The following is a 15924-nucleotide window of genomic DNA, read 5'->3' as shown; positions in this document are numbered from 1 at the left end:
CCGACAAGGAGTTTCGTGTGCTTCTTCCCAGGACACCTGTGCCCACATCTTTGGGAGGCAGCCTTGCTATGGTTTGCTTTCTCTGTCTGTTCTAGATTTGCACATAACTGACCTTGTGTAGGACTTAGTCTCACACTTTTAAATTGACACCTAAACTTATTTCTTGTAAGTTTGGATATTTTTAAAGGATGCCATTTCTGGTATACCTTAACTATTAACCATTCTAAAGGAAATTGTCACGATGCTTATTTCAATACCTGCGCTAGAAACCGCATGCCAGTGTGACCTGCCACCCACTGTCATCCTATTGAAAACACACGAACAAGCTCTCTGAACGGGGTGGAATCTTACAGCATTCCCCTTTCTTCTTGAACACATATTTTCAGGTAAGACTAAAATAATACATTTTAGTGCTTCAAAGATTTTTCTTGAGTGTCTTTTTATACTTGTCTGGACAAAGACGGTTATATGATGGTCAAAATGAATTACTTTTCTCTTGAGACCTGTAAGACTCGGAGTGTTAATTAGCTTCTTAGCGTTTGAGTTATCCTTCAAATTATTTTTAGAGTGCAGTTGACTAAAATAGCATATGGCTTTAAATGAACAGACATTAAACATCAAGGTAAGGTAGTACTGGCAATTGCTCTCTTTTGAGAAGACACGTTTTTATCTTTGTTGCTCTAGCAGTGGGCTTCAACATGGTGTCTTCATACACTATGTGTCACTATATTGGTTGCCATCCTTTCCCTCCCCCACTGTCCTCTCTCTGTGTCCCTTCCCTTCCAGACGGTTCCCGTTCTTCTTCCACTGAGTCTCTTTCTACTTTCTTATTAACATATTCCGTTACCTATTTCCCACTTCCCCTAGATTCTTTGTTCTCATCTTATGAGTCCTTTGTTAGTTTTATGACCCCCCCACACATATCCACAAATATATACCTGCATATATGCATACATATACTCTTAAATCTAGACTCCACATATGAGGGAAACCAGAGATTTGTCTTTCTGAATCTAGTTTGTTTTGATTAACACGGTGTTTTTCAGGTGCATCTATTTTTCTGAAAATGTCATGATGTTATTTTTCTCCATGGCTGTAAAAATTCAAGTGATTCGCATGCAGATGAAGTACATTTTCTTTATCCATTCATATGATGATAAACATCTAGGCTGCTTCCTTTTCTTGGCTGTTAGGGACAGTTCAGTAATAAACATAAACCTACAAATGTCTCTGTGGTAAGTTGACTTGCCCAGTTCACATTCCCAACAACCCCAAAAGCGGTCCCCAACATACCTCTTCACTGTTCGTGTTGGTGGGTGTTTCCTTGGTGATAGTCATTCTGATTAGGGTTGAGATGGAATCTTAAAACAGGCTTAGTTTATATTTCTCTGTTGGCTAAGGATATTGATCACCTTTCCCATTACTTATTGTATTATTTATTGGCCATTTCGAGTTCTTGGGTTTTGTTATCTATCCAGGTCATTGGCTCACTAATTAAATGACTTGGATTTTTTGTTTAATTTTTGTGGTTCTTTGTGTAGTCTAGTACTCTAGCTACAAAAGCCTGGCCTGGTGAACAGAGCTAAACATTTTTCCTACTCTGCAGGTTCTCTCTTGACTGTGGTGACCTTTTTTTTTTTTTTTTTTTTCCTGTGTAGAAGCTTTTGAGCTACATTTAATCCCATTTGCCACTTATTGGAATTATGAAAATTCTTCCCTTGATGGAATTGGTGGGTTGGTGTTTTCTTCTATTAGTTCATGCATTTGTGAACAGAAGTTATTTGTTGCTAGTCACAGAGCAGAGCATTCAGCATAAATTCTCTTAGTATTTTCATAGTGGTTTGTTGCTGTTGTTTGAACAAAGTCTTGTTATGTGGCCCAGGTCGGCCTTGAACTTGTGATCTGCTGTCTCGGAGACTAGAATTATAGGTGTGCAGCACTCTGGGATTCCTTATGCTCCTTCCAAATCAAATGTCTCATTACAGATTTGTCTATTATTTAAAACTCTTATTATATTTTGTTGTTGTTATTCTCCTCTCCCTCCTCCTCCTCTTATTGTTTGAGACAGAGTCTCCCTACATGGTTCTTACCGGCTTGGTACTCACTATGTAGCTCAAACTGGTCTCGAGTTCACATATGCTCGCCTCTCTGTCCCAAAGCGTTGGGATAAAAGGTGTGTACCGCCTTGGGCAACAGAAACTATTTTTACTGATCAATCCAATTGTTCAGTCATTCTTCAATCTTATTGAAAGCTTGGGGTTGTCACCTTTTTACAGGAATATTTATTATTCGTGTTGTAGTTATTTCTCTCTTAACATCTACCGCATTTTGTGAACTGGTGGTCCAGGGAGTTTTATACCCTTGGGAAGTGTACCGCAGTCAGGTTCAGGATGGGCAAGCAACAGCTCCTTAAGGAACACGACTTCCTCACAGGCACAGTGTCAACCGCCTGTGGGGAGAAATACAGCTGGGAACGGGGGATCTAGACTGAGTCAGCTCTCTCTGAGCCCTTAATGCTGCAGTTCCCTTGGGAAAGGTTCCCTCAGCCCTCAGATACATATTCCCCTAGACAGATGGCCGTTTTGTCCAGAAGAATGGAGGCTGTGCCTGTGGAGATGGTGCCAAGTGACATAAGAACAGCATCCTGAGTGGGCAGAGGAGGCACACCAGTCAGCCTTCCACCATTACACCAGACGGCTGAGGTCACCAGCTAAGAAAGAGAACTCTGTTTTGTCTTACAGTGTTGATATGCCTTGAACAATTGGTCCCACGGCTTTGGGCCCGCGGTGAAGCGTGCCTTAGTGAAAGCCTAGGACAGTGCAAAATCTCCAGCTTCACCCAACGACAAGATAGGAAGGGAGAAAGGAAGAGAGTGGGGGTGCCATTATCCCTTTCCAGGAAGATCTGACGACCCCTCAGTAAACTCCACCCCACAATAGCATCGAGCATGGGAACAAGACTTTCCAAGTGAATCTTGGGGGGGTGCGATGATCGCTGTCACATCAACTTGACATAACCCAGAGGGGTGTTCTGGGCTCCGGGCAGGCCGTCAAGGGCTTATCTTACCCAGGTTAATTGATGGAAGAAAACCCACTTGACGGGGGCAGGACCATTTCCTGTGCATGAGTCCTGGACTGTACAAACTGGAGAAAGTGATCTGAGTGTCTGCACTGCTCTTTCCTGGCTGTGGGTGTGACCTGAGAAGCTGCCTCAAGCTCTTGCTTCCCATCCTTTCTGTGTCATGTTGTTCTGTACCCTTGAACTCCTAGCCAAAACAAATCCTTTCTCCGTTCAGTTGTGTTCGCCGGGGTGTTTTATCCCAGTTACAGGAAAAGAAACGAAGACAGGGCTATCTATACAAACCACAGTGAACACTTGTGGAGCCTGGGAAGAAGTGACCAAAGACGTAAGAGAAAACTCAGAAGAAAGCAGTGCCCCTGAGACTGAGTCAGGAGACTTTCTGGAAGGAGGGAGTTCACATTGTACAATGCCTCTGCAATAACTGGTAAGTAACGGTTCATTGGGTTTGGTGACCTGGTGCCTCAGGGCACTGCGGCCTCTACAGCCTGGGCAAGGGCCTTTTTAGAAGGGCTGGGTGGGGCACAATGGATTGCATGAAGTCACAATGATTGTATTTTCAAGGAGTTTAGCTGTGGGAGTAGTGGAGCAAGATGGTGGGAGTCTATTGATTGATTGGTTAATTGACTGATTTCCTTCTTGATGTGCAGAGGAAAGATGTGCTTATAGACCTTGGGAAAAAGAACAGAACCAGGAATATGGCCAATGAGCATCAAAACAGGAGCATGGACACCACTGGGTCATACATAGAAACCGGAGGAAATAGGCAAAGGCAGACTGGTGGTGTTGCCTCACTTCCCCAAGTGTAACCCCTGAGCCCCTGGTGATCTGCTTTTGTGACCTGTGGAATTTTCTGCCGATTGTTTTAATGCCTTATGGACTATATATTGTGTGATTTATTGCTTATTTTTTATTTTTGGTACAGCTGTTTGTCTGTTTGTTTAGTGTGTTTGTACCTGTGAAGACACAGCACTATGCATATACGGGCAGAGGCCAGCTTGCAAGAGTGGGTTCTCTTTTTCTATCATGTGGGCCCTGGTGTTAGACCACCAGGCTTGGCACCTGTATTGTCCCTATTTTGTGATTTTTAAAAGATAATTTAAAAACAAGGTAAAGTTGCTCATTTTTCTAGTAAGTTGTAGGACAGTCTTGGGTTTGCAGCTGAAGTTGTGTTTCCCCCAAGAGAATTTTCTTGTCTTTCTGCAGATCATGTCAAGGCAGTGACATCACCTTCACCCAGACAGCAGAGTCCCTGGAGGGCTGGCGTATGGTTGAGTTCTCAGGGAAGATCCCCTCACACCCACGATCAAACCCAAACACAGGTGTTTCCTTGCCCTGTTTTGCACAGTGGGTTTGTTTCTTACCTTGAGAATGTAGCTCCTGGGATGGGGCAGGTTTGGGTGGGGCACCCTAGCAGACTATTTTAGTAGGGTTTCAGGCTTAACCTCACAAACCCCAAGCTGTGGAAACTGTCAATGGAAACACAGAGTAGAGGGCAGAGGGCAGCTTTGCCGCCAGACTGCTTCCCAAGGTGCTTACTTTCACTTCGTTTTGGCCTTTGTAGATTCTCTTCCTTTTGTGGTGACTCCGCAGTGAGTGTGTGTGTGTGTGTGTGTGTGTGTGTGTGTGTGTGAGTGTGTGTGTGTATGTATGTGTATGTATATGTGTGTGTATGGCGTGTGTGAAGTAAGTGTGTATGTATATGTGTGTGTGTGAGGTGTATGTATGTATGTGTGTGTATATATGTGTGTGTGTGTGAGGTGTGTGTATGTATATGTGTGTGTGTGTGAAGTGCTGATGTATTTCACACAACATTTTGGATTTAACAGAGGAGATACCTCAGGTGACCAGTGTACCCTCCTGCTAAGCAAGGCAGCTGTGTAGCCTGCTGTCATAACTCTGGTTTTGATAATCAGGTCATGGGTAGTTTTGACTGCCCAGTTTGCTGGCAGTTGCTATGTTGCTGGAAAACAGTCTGTGGGCTTGGGGTTTCTAAACTAACCATTTTATGGATGCCCAGAGGAGGAAGGAAAGCAAGGGCCTGGTTTTGCTGATTACACGGCGTCACCATGGTCACCGGTTGCTGGGCTCTTTTTTGCAGTCTTTTTCCAGCGGCATTCAGGCTTCCTCTTGCCATGTTTTTTTAAGCTTCTGGTATTTGCTGCTGAGAGAAAGGATTGTTTATATGTGTGTGGGGACAGGTGGGCCAAGAGGCGGGGCAAAGACTCAGGAGAAAGAGACAGAAGCAGAATGATCTGGAAGGCTGGGACAGACAGACAGACAGACAGACAGGCTGTGAGGGAACAACTGGCCTACTTTACTTTAACTTTTGCAAGGGCAGAGAGGGGAGGAACAGAATGCACTCACGTCTGAGTACTAAATCTAAATATTTATTCTGCCTTGTAGGTGATTCCCATTGGAATCATACGGATTAAAAAGACACCTTTAAAAATGTCAGAATAGGTGCCAGCGAGACAGCTCTGTGAGCAAAGGCACTTGCTGCCAAACCTGATGACCCCAGTTTGATTCCCCAGGACCCACATGGTGGGAAGGGAGAAATGACTCCCACGAGTGGTCCTTTGACCTCCATGCATCCTCTCTTCATTGAATAAATCAAAAAGCAATATGGACTAAGAATATAGAATAATTTTAGTATGATTTTCTTCTTGTGTATAAGTTTCAATTTTAGCCTCAAAGACCAAGACTAAGATTATCAGTGTCTAAGAATGCCTGTGTGTGCAAGGCATTGTGTCTTTATGCAGGAAATCCACTATAGAGAAACGGATCACGTGGTTATGAAAGATTCAAGGTCTTGGCCGACGTGCCAAGCTGGGAGAGCACAATACATAGATCTCCTTTAGGTCCAGTGCCCTGAGCACCAGGAGACCCCACGGTATAAGTTCCAGACTGAATGTCTGGAGGCTTGAGACACACTGGGAGCACAGCTTCCCGGTGACTCCACCAGCCAAACACAGCCACCCCCCCCCCCAGAACCTAGCCAGGTTTAGGTGAACTAACCTGCAGACATTGGCCGGAGCTCATGAGTGAGAAGAGTTTTTGTTTTCAGTCACTGTTTTTGGGTGGCGTTGTTGGGTGGCAATAACTGACTTACTGAACGCCATACAGGAAGATGTCTGGATAACTTCTTAATTTATCTTGGCCGAAAGCCTGAGAAGTGATTAGATAAGAAAATGGGTTCTGTAAGCTCACGACAAGCTGTCCACATGCCCTAAGAGCTGTGCTAAGGTGGTGAGCCTTTATGCACGTAAGACACCAAGAAAGTGAAGCTTCTAATCACAGACGGGAAGGGGGTGTCTATAATTACTCAACTAATGGTGATAGCCCCCAACCAGACAAAAATAAAAAGCAGAAAGTAGTGTCCATGAGGTCTGCATCTGGTGCTGTAACCAAATGTAGATCAAACGTATTTTTTTTTTTTTTTTATAAAAATGGTGTCTGTACTGCACAGATATAGATGTCTTGTGCCAGACTTCGAGACCACGACATGGCAACCGCTGTGTAGCGTCTATCTGTGTTTGGTGGTATAAATAATCTTGAGATGACTTCAAGGATGTGGGAAGACATGTGCAGATTGTATGCAAATAAGCCATCTCCCATAGGCACTCGGGTATTTGTGGAGTTGGGCATTTGCGGGAGGTTGTGGGATCCCGGAATCTGCACTGGATAGGAAGGGGAAACTATCTCCAGAATATTTGAAGAATTCCTGCACAGAAATTAAAGGCAAGGAACTCCATTTTAAAGAGAGTAAAAGGCTTAAGAAACGTTTGATGAAAGGGGGAATCCAAACAGACAGCAGTCGGCTGTTTTCTCAGTCTCAGAAAACAGAGCGCTAGACAACAAAACCCTAATTGCAAGGTGGCAGCCTAGGGCTCAAGACTCAAGTATGGCTTATGAGAAAATTCCAGTCTCAAGGCTAACCCAGAAATGTAAGAAACAGGATTACAAGGCTAGCCCAGAAACTCAAGAAACGAAATGACTGACATGAGTTACCAAACATGCGCTGAGACACGCAGCGTCGCAGGCCCGCCCCCACACCTCCAGGCAGTGGTGTTTTCTCTGGGGATTCAGAAGAAGAGTTTCATCTTGGGGTTAGTATAAGGCACAGAGAATATTGCAGGAGGTAACGGGTCAAACAGAGCATGGAAACTCAACCTGCAGCATGAAATACTGGCTATGTCTACACGAACCCTTTCCTTTGTTTTATGATGTGGCAGCCATGTGTTTGGGGCTAAGGCTGCCTCCATCCACCTGTGGGGATGGAGTGTGGTAGGGCCTGAGCCACTGACCACGGTCCCACTTCACTGGCCACAGATGGGAATATTCAGCCTTCCGATCTATAAATTCAATCAATTGGGAATAAAGTTACATCTGTATTTAATAAGTAAAGGTTTCTTTCTTGTCATTCCCTAAATGCTATAACACCTACTTACATAGCACTGACATTGCATTGGGTATTATATGTAATCTGAGAATGCTTTAAAGCACATGATTATATGCAAATACCATTTTATTAGATACCTGCAGATGTTTTTAAGAGTTATTTTTCTTCTATGTTAATGACTATTTTATCCACATGTATGTTAGCGCACTGCATGCATGCCTGGTGCCCTCAGAGATTAGAAGAGGGTTTGAATCCCCTGGAACTTGAGTTACAGATGATTGTGAGCTGCCACGGGGGTGCTGGGAATGGAGCCTTGGTCCTCTGAACCCCTGAGTCATCTTCCCAGTCCCCCATCTGTTGATTTCTATGCCTGGGGGTTCTGGAACCTCACCCTGAAGACACGAGTGCACACGAGAAGATCTGTCAGTGCGTAGAGGTCAAGTCACAGTTTATTAGTTAGCTCTTCACAATAACATGCATGGGGAGGGAATATTCGGACAATAACGATAATATTGCTTTTGTTGAGGCAAAGTAAAAAATTAAGATAACTGGTCCATCAGTAGTCAGGAACCAGCCATAGAGATGGCACACAGATATGACAGAAGCCATCAGCAGGGAGGGAGGGTGGGAGGTTCATTTTAAGGAGTCAGTTCAGCCTTTCCTTCATTTGTTCTTAAGTACACTTAGCTCTTCTCCCTTTAGACATGTGTGTGTGTGTGTGTGAGAGAGAGACAGAGAGAGAGAGAGACAGAGACAGAGAGGTACAGGTTCATGCACCCTCACATGGAGACCAGAGGAGGCTGTCCAGAGTCCTGCTCAACGCACTTCATTTTATCACCCCGACTTTTATCGCCCGGAGACAGGGTTTCTCACTGACTTTGGAGCTAGGCTGGAAACCAGCAAACCAAGTGGTCTTCCTATCTCTGCCCACCCTGGCTGACGGCGCTGGCGTTACAGGCATGTGTGAGCGTGCCTGACTTTTCATGTGGATTCTGGAGCCTCGAACTCGAGTCCTCATGCTTGCACGGCAGGCCCTCTGGCCCACAGAGCCATCTCCACATCCCACATTCGCTAGGTTCTCCTAAATTCATCAGCTCGCTTCGCACGGGAGTGGCATGTTTGGAAATGACAGGCGTGCTGAAAAGCAGGCATCTCTAGATTTTGGCAGTGATGTTTTGAACATTTGACACATTACCTATCACAGCTTCATCTATCTTTAGAATCAAACGTTCTTACTGCATCAAAAATGCTTTCATTTAAATGCAGCCAAGGAAGTCTCCATGAGAACAGAAGGGTGTTTTCCAGGAACTGTTAAGGTGGAGTCTCCGACCTGCGCAAAGACACGGGAACTGGACTTCAGGGAATGTGTCTCCCAGGACGCAAATGGAGATGCCCTGTTTCACAGTAATGCCCACCTCTTGCACAGCTTTTATCTTCAGAGCTTTCGCAATGTCACTTTCTTTGAGACATTGTGGGTTTCTTAAGATATTGCAATCCACATTAAAATGTTCGTCTTGTGAGAACTACATGTTGAATTAGCACATTTTGGGCAAAGCTTGCCAATTCAGGAAGGAAATTGCTGTGCCATCCTAACGGGTAGATCTTCTGGCTCAACTGGGGCACCACCTTCCTCTGAGCCAATTTGTAGACCCCACAATTGAGTTTCCTTGGCGTGTTGTCCCACACATTCTCATCCACAGTCAGCAGAGACAGCTTCTTTATTCTCCCTAAAGAAGGGAGCACTTGCGGACCAGCCTTCAGCCTCGGTGGATGAGCGTAGCAGTAACTTTGATGACTTGGTAGGATTCTTCGCAGCTTTCTCCTGTCATTTTTTCCCCATGTTTGGCGGCTTAGATATTTCATGTGATTGCTCTCTCTTCGAAAGCTACAGATGAGTCAGAGAACAAAGCCTGGGGGAGAGCTTTTATGATGTGTGGCCTCATTTAAGGTGCCATCTGGAAGCTTCTTTCTCTATTTCTCTCTCAACCTTCCAGATGGCCTATGCCCTTGACAAATTGCGGCCAGAAATAGATCACTTCCTCAGTAAGACCCCCGGAACCTGATGACCCTATAGACGTTTCTTTAGAAACTGCGGGAGATATTTGATGGGCATTCTTTACCTTGTGGTACTGAAGAGAGAAATTGGAGTGATGTGCATGCTAGACAAGTAAGCGTTCTACCACAGAGCCATACCTCAAGCTCCTGATGAGTAAGGTGGTTTTTTTTTTTTTTTGGTTTTTCAAAACAGGGTTTCTCTGTAGCTTTGGAGCCTGTCCTGGAACTAGCTCTTGCAGACCAGGCTGGCCTCGAACTCACAGAGATCCTCCTGTCTCTGCCTCTCAAGTGTTGGGATTAAAGGTTTGTGCCACCACAACCCAGCCTGTATATGAATTTTGACAAAAAACCCAAAATCCAACCATAGCCTGCAAGGTCCAGATTGGTCTGGTCACCACAGCAGCCTCCCCATTACCCTTTTCCTGTGTCATCTCCCAAGACTTCTTGCCCTCTTCACCTTCCTTGAGCATTGAACGCTTACTGCTGGGTTTTTGCACAAGCTCCTTTGTGCCTGCAGGGTTCCTTGAGTGAGCCTCAAGCATTCTTCCCAGCAACCAGCCAGGTTTCATGGGTTAGAAGCTTCCCGGTACACACCTGACGTGTCTCTGTCATAGCACGTATCTCAGCTTGTGATTGTAGTCAGCCTCCTGTGTGCGCTGTTTTCACGCCCACACCCACGCATCCAATCAGCAATGGATCAAAAGCATTTGAACAACAGCCTGTGACAGGACTGAGCACAGACATACTTTCTTTCTCTGCCATTATTCCCAGCCCCTCCCCCCCCAAATCTCTACAGCACTCACAGTGCATTAGTTAAAGCAACCAATCTCAAGATGATTTGGAGTGTCTGGGAGGAGGTGTTCAGTTATGGAAACACCATGCCATACTACAGGTGAGACTTGAGTACCCGCAGACTCGGTGTCTGCAGGGATCCTGGAGCCAGTGCCCCATGGATACTGAAGGATGACTGTGTATACCTCTGTGTGATTACCTGATCCTTGCTTGTCCGCCTTGCCGGCTGATAAGCTCCTCAGAAGTGTATCCGTGTTTTCTCTGTTACTGTATTCTGACATAGCACCTGGCATGCACACAACGTGTTCTGGAATAAATGCATTTGAAAACTTATGTCTCACCTGGCTTCTTCTCTCATGGAGAGTTCTCTGCTGCCTCTGTTTTCCTGAGGGCTTTTGTCCGTAGCAGACAGTGAAGTAGAGGGCTTGATCAGACATGCAAGCATAGTTCCAACTAACATGCTTTCTGCCCCCTTTCGATTCCATCCTTTCTGAGTTGGTTGTAATCTCCTATGGAGACCCATCTCATGATGGCATTATTATGCCCTTGAAGGTAGGAACCGGAGTTATGAAGAATCATGTTTTTCCTGTTTTTTTTTTTTTTTTCCTGAGTAGATAGCTAGGTGGGTGGACTTCGGTTAATTTATTTACAGTCCTGGAATCTTAGTTTCTTCATATTTGAAAGGGTAGTGAAATGGGTCCCGCTGAGTATTTCCCAGTTCTGGTAAAAATGCAAAGAGATATGACTACCAAAGCAATAAGAAAGTTGCCAAGTGAGCATAAAATCTAAACTATATTTATCATCATTTTATGACTTTTGAGATTCGTTACAATGCCTGGTCATCGCGGGCACTCTCAATTACTGGAGTGCCGTAATCTATTATTTAATGTGGCAAGGGGATATGGTATGGCACTTGTCACCATGAAGGAGCTGCTAAAAGTCAAACTCGGGTATGATGTCATCCCATTCATCCTCCCACTCCTCATTTGACGAAGCGGAAACTGAGCCTAGGAATGGCTAAGCAACACGTTCAAGGCCACACAGCTTACAAGACTGAATCCAGGACATGAGCTTCAATGCCAGTGCTCTCGTGAGGTTCCCCCTGCCTCCCTCCCTTGCACGTCCTTCCCGAGGCAAGCCTCTCGTGCCCCAGGCTTCTTATTTGTCATCGAACGCATTTATATTTATATCCCTTTCACAAAGGAGGAAGTGGCCTCACAGAGAGAGAGCCTGGACTTTCAGTTCCAGGTAGAAGACTTCCATCTACTGCAATAATAGCAGAAAGGGCCGCCTGGGATTTAAATGTGAGGATTTGAGTATCAGCTGATACTCCAGGCTGAGCTGGAAGAAGTCATTTCCCTTCCTCCCTGAGGGTTTTGCCTCTTCTGAACTTGGGGTGGCCCTGACCTGAGTGAGCTCAGCTACCCGTGAAAGAAGGAGGAAACAGATTGTGGTTGTCAGGTGTGGCTGTCTGGAGTGTCAGAGGACTGGCAACCAGTGTCACCCTAAGGCCAGCCTGGATTTCCCCGGGTGACATTTGTTTAACTCAGGGGTCAGCAATCTGGGCTGCAACATCCACTAAACCTGGGCCTGAGCTGCCTGCATCACCAGCTGGTTTGTTTTCCAGTTCTTTCCAAGGTATCATTTCCTGGCTATTTCTTTGGCAGCTTCCGCTGCACTGGCACGGTTTATCAGGTATTGGCGCCTCCTGCTGTCGGAGAGCAGCTTTGCAAGGACTTAGCCAGTCTCTTGTCTTTCAAGAACTAGGACCACAGTCTGAGAGTGCATTTCTGAGATCTCCTCTACCTACCGTTGACTGCTCATTGACTGTCCGCGTGACTGGGCCCCTGCAAGATCCCCAGAGCCAGAATGGCTCACTTTACACTGATGTTTGTGCGTTGAGGGAGTCTGTTTATGAAGTGCCCAAATGTGGCTTAGCACACACACTACGCTGACTTCTGAGAACACGGGAGGTTACGGGCATTGTTGTTAGGCCCTCACCCAAACTCCTGGGTCTCCTTCAACTAGCATGGGTACTTCTGATCATGGTGAGAGCTGGATCCACCTTGGGTCCCCCGACACTTTCAGGTTGTTTACATTCGGGCACCAGGGACAAGAGACCCACATTCAGTGCTGAGGAAGGGGAAAGGGCGTCATCAACCTCCAGGCCGCTGCTCTCTGCATTCAGGCCTCAGGGTTGTAGAGGCTAAACTGTCTTCTTGTTGACATTGTTGAACTGTCTTGGGGTGGTTCTGAGCCTCGGGTGCCTAGCTTCACAGGACTCTAATGAGGGGCCTATAGTTTCAGCTCAGAACCCCTCTCCTGGGCTTCCTGTCCTCCTGCCTTTCAGTCCCCGCCCCCCCGCCCCCGCCCCCCCCGCCCCCTCCGCCCCACCCCCGCCCAGTTCTTAAAGTCCCAGCGCTATAGGCTGCCCTAGGTTTCTTTCCCGAGAACAAATATCACCACCCGCTACTCTGCTACTCTTTGCACGTTGCAAGCACATACTGTCCCTCAGGCTCCTCCTCATTTGTGTGAATCGTGGCCTTTCTTACTCCCATGGGTACTGCTCAGAACTCTGTCTCCCAGGGTGCATTGTCTCTGCTTGACTGGAGAACAAACATCTGGTTGTCCAGTCCCTGGGTCATTCCCACAAGACCCCAAACTCTGCCTGCCAGGGATTCAGCCAAGGGCATCCGTAGAGATGGGTAGTCTTGGGCTTTCTCAGATGATCTGTGGTCCTAAGCAGCCACAAACCCCTGAACATCCATGGATTCTACGCCTTTTCAAGACAGCATTTCTCTGTGTAGCTCTGGCTGTCCTGGAACTCACTCCATAGACCAGGCTAGCTTCAAACTCACAGAGATCTGCCTGCCTCTAGCTTCTGAGTGCTGTGATTACAGGTATGAATCACTACCGCCTGGTCTAATCCCCATCTGCATTATGATATGGTTTGTGATTCCTCCCACTCTTTTTTCTTTTTAATTTTTTTTAACAGACTTAATGCACTTTTATTTTTCTTGTATAAAAAACCCTTATGTGGTGGCCACAGCTGGAGCCTGGGTCCTCTGAACAGAGACTCTGGTGTGGGTTTTCACAAGATGGTCAGTGAATTCCTGAAAAGGAGACTTGGTGAACACAGTCTCTTTCCAGAGGTCGGGGGTCAGGTAGCTGTAGGCCTTAGAGATGGCGTCAAAGGTGGCCTTGGCAAAGTTGCCCAGGGTGGCAGTGCAGCCCCTGGCTGATGTGTAGCAGTCATCAATGCCAGCCATCATCAGTAGCTTCTTGGGCACAGGAGCGGAGACTATGCCAGTGCCTCTGAGGGCAGGGATGAGACCAGCACAGAACCACAGTGGCCTGTCACTTTGCAAGGAACAGTGTGGGGCTTGCCAATCTTGTTCCCCCAGTAGCCTCTCCGCACAGGGACAATGGAAAGCTTGGCCAAGATGGTAGCCCCTCGGATGGCAGTGGCTACCTCCTTGGAGCACTTGACACCGAGACCTACGTGACCATTGTAGTCCCCAATAGCCACGAAAGCCTTGAACCTGGTCCACTGGCCTGCCCTAGTCTGTTTCTGCATGGGCATGATCTTCAGAACCTCATCCTTTAGGGAAGCTCCCAGGAAAAAGTCAATAATCTCAGATTCCTTAATGGGCAGGGAGAACAGGTAGATCTCCTCTAGGGACTTGATTTTCATGTCCTTAACCAGGCGGCCCAGCTTGGTGACGGGAATCCACTCCTTGTCTTCAGCTTTACCTCCGCGAGCTCTGTGGCCTGGGGGCGGGGGCTCAGACCGCTGCCCCCTGCCACCACGGCCTCCTAATCCTGGGCCCTCCCGCTGCACCTGCAGCATCCGCCATTTGGTGTTTCCAGAAGAAGAAGAAGCTTTTTTTAATTTTTAAAGTTATTATTGAGCTATGTATTTTTCTCCACTCCCCTCCCTTCCTCTCCCCTTCCCTTCTACCCTCTCCCATGGTCCCCATGCTCCCAATTTATTCAGGAGATCTTGTCTTTTTCTACTTCCCAGGTAGATTAGATCCATGTATGTCTCTCTTAGGGTCCTCTTTGTTGTCTAGGTTCTCTGGGATTGTGAATTGTAGGCTGGTTTTTCTTTTCTTTATGTCTAAAAGCCATTTATTAGTGAGTACATATGATAATTATCTTTCTGGGTCTGGGTTACCTCACTCAATATGATGTTTTCTAGCTCTATCCATTTGCCTGCAAATTTTAAGATGTCATTTTTCTCTGCTGTATACTACTCCATTGTTTAAATGTACCACATTTTCCTTATTCATACTTCAGCTGAGGGGCATTAGGTTGTTTCCAGGTTCTGCACATGACAAACAATGTCGCTATGAACATAGTTGAGCACATGTCCTTTGGTACGATTGAACGTCCTTTGGGTATATACCCAAAAGTGGTATTGCTGGGTCTTGAGGTAGGTTGTTTCCTAATTTTCTGAAAAATTGCCATACTGATATCCAAAGGGTCTGTACCAGTTTGCACTCCCACCAGCAATGCAGAAATGTTCTCTTTACCCCACAACCTCTCCAGCATAAGTTGTCATCAGTGTTTTTGATCTTGGCCATTCTTACAGGTGTAAGATGGAATCTCAGAGTTGTTTTGATTTGCATTTCTCTGATGGCTAAGGATGTTGAATATTTCCTTAAGTGTCTTTCAGCCATTTTAGATTCCTCTGTTGAGAGTTTTCTGTTTAGGTCTGTACTCCATTTTTAAAATTGGATTATTTGTTCTTTTGATGACCAATTTCTTGAGTTCTTTATAAATTTTGGAGATCAGATCTCTGTCTGATGTTGGGTTAGTGAAGATCTTTTCCCATTCTGTAGGTTGTCATTTTGTCTTGTTGATTGTAGACCGCCTTGGCGGGTCAGTTATTCCAGGGTCCCGGAGAGGCGCTACCTGAAAGACATGGGCGGGAGACAGGAAGGAGGCCAAGCAGAGTTCTTGTCAAAGCCTCCATTTATTAGCGTCATGGTTGTGGCTTATATAGCCTTTAAATGAGGAATTTGGCTTGGGATGGGGGCAGGAAGGGATCTTGCCGTGATGGTCCAAGAGGTTACGATTGGTCAGGTCACGATTCCTCGGCCAGGAGTTCACAGGTTGACACACCTAGTTCTCTGGATAATTAGAGTGTGAGGCAGGTTCCGCTAACAGCTAGCTCTCTATTGACAGTTAATTGGGTGCGGGATAGGCTCTGCCAATAAAACAATTCTCAATACAATTGGGAAGTGGAGCCCTCTGCAAACTCCTCAGGGCGATGATCCCTATAATAATTTTTTTTTGGGGGGGATGGCTCCTGACAGTTGATCATGTCCTTTGCTTTACAGAAGCTTTTCAGTTTCAGGAAGTCCCATTTATTAATTGTTTCTCTCGGTGTCTGTGCTACTGGTGTTATATTTAGGAAGTGGTCTTCTGTGCCAATGCGTTCAAGTGTATTTCCCACTTTCTCTTCTATGAGGTTCACTGTGGCTAGCTTTATGTTGAGATCTTTGATCCATTTGGACATGAGTTTTGTGCATGGTGATAAATATGGGTCTATTTTCATTCTTCTACATGTTGATATCCAGTTATGCCACCAC

The 15924-nt window shown here is 46.0% G+C and overlaps 1 pseudogene; it reads right to left on the bottom strand.

Annotated features, from left to right (window-relative positions):
• Window positions 1-13359: 13359 nt before the first annotated feature.
• LOC130889794 (40S ribosomal protein S2-like) lies at window positions 13360-14184 on the bottom strand (annotated as a pseudogene).
• Window positions 14185-15924: the final 1740 nt, after the last annotated feature.

Source organism: Chionomys nivalis, chromosome 18, assembly GCF_950005125.1.
Source record: "Chionomys nivalis chromosome 18, mChiNiv1.1, whole genome shotgun sequence".
Lineage (NCBI taxonomy): Eukaryota > Metazoa > Chordata > Mammalia > Rodentia > Cricetidae > Chionomys > Chionomys nivalis.
The sequence above is the reverse complement of the archived record's forward strand: the minus strand, read 5'-3'. Positions and strand labels throughout refer to the sequence as shown.